The sequence below is a fragment of the Crinia signifera genome, chromosome 7, assembly GCF_055691185.1.
Source record: "Crinia signifera chromosome 7, ASM5569118v1, whole genome shotgun sequence".
Lineage (NCBI taxonomy): Eukaryota > Metazoa > Chordata > Amphibia > Anura > Myobatrachidae > Crinia > Crinia signifera.
The window spans coordinates 107,803,684-107,808,466 of record NC_139223.1 but is presented as its reverse complement, the minus strand read 5'-3'; the positions used below and the strand labels follow the sequence as shown (position 1 = coordinate 107,808,466).

The 4,783-nt window shown below is 43.4% G+C and overlaps 1 non-coding gene across 1 annotated transcript; it reads left to right on the top strand.

Moving 5' to 3' along the window:
* Window positions 1–2,696: 2,696 nt before the first annotated feature.
* Window positions 2,697–2,815, top strand: LOC146023644 (5S ribosomal RNA). Its single transcript, XR_014453054.1, has one exon. It is a non-coding gene; the product is annotated as a 5S ribosomal RNA (ribosomal RNA).
* The last annotated feature ends 1,968 nt before the right edge of the window (window positions 2,816–4,783 follow it).

Below are 4,783 nucleotides of genomic sequence, written 5' to 3'. Positions count from 1 at the left end.
AAGGTACATAGGTGGAAAGCAGCCCATACACGCTGCTATGAGAGCTGACCCGATGTGTGCTTTGAGGTGCGCGCTCCCGCGCACCTCATCGCACAGTACAAAAAGTATGTGCTTGCACATACGTTTTGTACCTAGTTCTCATCAAATCGCATCGCATTGCATGCACAACGTGTGCACATGCAATGCAATGCGATTTGATCCGTGCTAGTACAGCACGGAACGCACGCTCATAAAGCAGCGTGTATGGGCAGCTGAAGATTCAGTATGCTTCTCTACTGCATAATGTATTATAACGATCTCCACCCCTAGCTGTTGCTTTCACATGTTCGATTGCGTGTACTTCCACATTTTGCAATGTGGATCCTTGGCAGTTCAAAACATGTTTTGATAGGGGGTGTGTTTTTGTTCCCCCCAAGATGTTCCGCCTATGCTCCATGTACCTTACATGTAGGCATCTTATGGTACGGCCTACGTATTGCAGGCCGCACCCACATTTTATAATGTATATTATGTATGGTGTTCTACAGTTAATAAAATTACGGATTTTGAAGGTTTCCCCTGTGACTTCTGATCTAAAATCTGTAACTTTCTTTATTCCATCCTTACATGTTACACATTTGTCATTTCCATATCTGTGGTAACCACAGGGTTTTTTAGGGAGCCAATTTTGTATGTCTACTACCTTTTCTTTAACAAAGTGGCTCCTTACAAGCTTATTTTTTAGATTTTCTCCTTTTCTAAAGATAACTTTTCCTTTTGGTTCTATGATCCCATTTAGAAATTCATCCTGCATTAAAAGGGCTGTGTTTTTCTTAATTATGTTTTTTATTTCTTGCGAACACTCGTTAAATTGGGTAACAAATTGTGACGAAATATTCTGTTCTTTTTTCCCTTGTTTTTTATTATTTTTCTTACTTAGGTCTAGAAGATTTTTCCTCTCAATTAAATCTACTTCTTTTTTAGCTTTAGAGATTATTGCATCCGGATATTTTTGTTCCCTAAAGGCCGTAATTAGTCCCTGTGCTTGTCTATGATATGACTCTTCTGTGGAACAGATCCTCTTTATTCTTATAAGTTGTCCCTTGGGCACATTGTCTCGCCAGATCTTATTATGGGCACTCTCATAGTTGAGGTATCTGTTTTGATCTACTGGTTTATTAAATGTTTCTGTTTCTAATTTTCCTTCTTTTACTTGAAGGGCCACATCCAGGAAATTAATATGTGAAAAACTGTGCGTGCTCGTGAATTTTAAACCAAAATTATTTGTGTTCAAACTATTATTAAATAAATTTAGACTAGTGACATCCCCTTTCCAAATTATAAATAAGTCATCTATATATCTGCCATAGAGGACCAGGTTCTCCCCGAACTCGCTCCCACACATGTTGGTCCTCAAAGGCCCCCATATATAGGTTCGCAAAGCTCGGGGTGAACCTGGTCCCCATGGCAGTCCCCCGTGTCTGTAAATAAAACTGTGAGTCAAATAAAAAATAATTGTGATTCAAAATAAATTTAATTGCTTGTGAAATTAGACCACGTAGGGAAACTGTCAAACTTTCATCATTTTTTAGGTACATTTCCATTACCTCTACCCCTAGATCTTGCGGGATATTTGAGTAGAGTGATTCCACATCACATGTGAGGAGGATGTATCCTGTTTGCCATTTCACATTGTTGATCATATTAAGGAAATATGTTGTATCCCTTATATATCTCTGTCTGAAGTTTTATTATATGTATTTTATTCATATCATTTTTCTTTTTTTCTTATAACTTTTAAAGAGTATATCTTTTTATGTGTATGAAATATTTACAATAAATTGTTACAATTATTTTGCACAAGCGCTGGTCCACAAATTGTCCTATTCCTACTCCAGTTCCTGCTCATCTAGTTCCTGTGTTTATCCTCGGTTTTCTTCAGTTATTTGTTATATGCCAAGTCGGCCATTTCAGTTCTGTTATCTCCATCACCTGTTCCTGTGTCAACGCCAAGTCGGTCATTTCAGTTCAGTTATTCCCATCACCTGTTCCTGTGTCAACGCCAAGTCGGCCATTTCTGTTCAGTTATTCCCGTGACCTGTTCCTGTAGTAAAGCCAAGTCGGCCTTTGGTTTCCATTATACAGTCGGAGTGTCAACACCAAGTCGGCAAGTCGGCAAGTTCAGTTCCTTTATTTCCTGTGTTCATTCTACGGAGGTCTACCCGGTCATCCCAGTCATACTCCAGCCTGTCGCAGCCAGTCAGACTTTTATTTGTCCCACTTGCCTTCCGACCATAAACTCCTACATCAAGTCCTCAACTGCGCAACCTCTCACCGTCAGTGACCACTTCTAGGGAGGGGCCGCGACCTGCTGTCCAGATGCAGCGAAATCCAAACCTCCTTGCGGGGGTCCCTGGCGAAGACCGCTGGGCAGTTAGACTCCGCGCCCTCATCAAGAAGTTCAGCCAAGTCTCACATCCAGGGGGTTTACGCACAGGTCCTATATCCAACCCGCTACACTTCCAGCTCCCCAAACACAGCCCGTCCCGGTACCGCAGCCTGTGACTGATCCACAATAGCCATCCAGTGTGACCGTTTGCACCATCCACCAGACCACCACGGGTCACGACTGAGTCCACAAACTCCTAGTCGTGACAATTTTTTATTAGCTTACCTGGTGATAGAAGTAGAAGAGGGCAAAAAAGTCAATGTGTCTCATCTACAGCCATACCACATTGGATAGGCCCAATCTCGTCTGATCTTGGAAGCTAAGCAGTGTTGGGCCTGGTTAGTACTTGGGTGGGAGTCCACATGGGAACACCAGGTGCTGTAGGTTTTTTCACATTAGTGGCAAATTGTTTTTATTCTCTAGCTATTTAAATTGGAAACTTTTTCTTTTTATTGCCAGTACAGACATTTGGAAGAGGTCAAACAGACACAATAGCCATCACTGTTTAGGCCTAATTCCAACTGCTTTTGGCAGCTAAACAGTGTTGAGCCTCTTTAGTAGTTTAATTTAAGACCCCCTGCTAATATCATGTCCTGTAGGTCTTTTTACATTACCAACACATAGGGTGACATTCTATGGGATGAGATTTCTGTTTTTTGGCGTTAATTAGTAAACAAAATGGCGATATTGCATTTTTCCGTCAAATCGCCTATTTAATAGGATGCGCTAAGGGACTGAAATCGCATATTATGTGCGTTAAGGCATGCGGACCAAAAGTGCGAGATAAAATCGCATTTATATCGCTTCCAGATGTTTTCGTACAGAAAAGTATACAAATCGCGTATTTAATGCAATGCGTTTTCACAAATCGCACTTTTTAGGTATCTAATAATCGCACTTATTTCAGACCAGGTTCTGTTTGGCGATTTGGCCCAGAACTCACTTTGGTCAAGTGCACACATGGTTAATTTCAGCACAGGTGCCCTCATTATCACTCAAACACCCCTACATAAACCCCAACATCATTAAGGACACCTGTGAGGGTTTGAGACATGGAGATTTTTGCAGAGTGGTTTGGAGTTGCTTATCTGTGATGTGGCCCATTTGGAGGAGCTGCGCAGGAGGGAGGAAGCTGCGCGCCAGATCCAAGTAGACCCCCGACTACTGCGTATGTACCTGGACTCCCTCTCGGATCAACAGGTTGTGGGGATGTTTAGGCTGAACCGCATTAACCTGTTGGACTTATATGAGCAGGTGAGAGATGATTTGGACCCTTTTGGGGGAGGCAACTATGCAGTGTCTGGGCTGCACAAATTAATGTGTGCCCTCTACTATTTGGCCACAGGCTCCACTCAGTCTGTGACCTCATGGTCCTTTGGGGTATCACAGACCACTTTCTCTAAGCATTTTACTCAAGTGTTACTTGCTTTAAAGAAGTTGTGGTGGACATACATCAGATTCCCCAGTTCAGAGTTGGAGTGGCAGGACCACAAGTTGGCTTTCTATAGACTCTCAGCATTCCCAGTAGCGCACGCAGGGGGGGTTTCTGAGTACCCAGAAACCCCCCCAGGAGTCTAAGGGCACTAGGCTGAAAGCTGAGGGTCCCCTCTTTCCAAGGGTAAAAGAATTTTGAAAATCGGCCCTTGGGAACCAGAGATATCTGACTTCAAAGCAGTGGTCCCCATCCAAGCCTGTTAATTGCTCTTCCCAGTCAGATATTTCAGGTTCTGTCTGACTTAGAGTTTAACTGAGGGTATATTCCAAAAGATGGGACTCTCCCCCTATGATGGTGTCTACTGTTCCCAGAACCAGAGATATCAGCCTTCCAGCAGCTGGTTACTGCTCCAGCTCCACACACCTGGTATGTAGTTTTATATACTCGTTGGCAGATTGCTCTGCCTCCTGAACTCTCATCCCCTAGTCCGCAGTACCATGTGGTAGGTAGGATTCTCTAGTTTTTAATTCCATTAAAATCTAAGAAATCTATTTCTGGGAACTGGAGATATATGCAGTCAAGCAAGCTGTCTCCCACCAGAAAATTATGAATAATAAGCCCACTCCACTATACACCCCTCCTCTGCATATTAAACATCCTCTGCCACCCAGGAAGTTATGTATCAGGGCCCCTTCATTCAGCCCAATGCCCCCTTCTCCCACCTCATCTCCCACCATCTGTGCAGTAAAGGGGTAATTAGTGGAAATTACTGATCCAGGCCCTACATGCTGAGCGGTTGATAATACCCCCTACCACCCGGAGGACATCAAAGCTTCCCCCACCCCTACCGCTGGAGGATCGGTTGGTGCCCCAATACATTGCTATGCCCAGGGGTATACACTGCTGTTGACGCCCCTGTA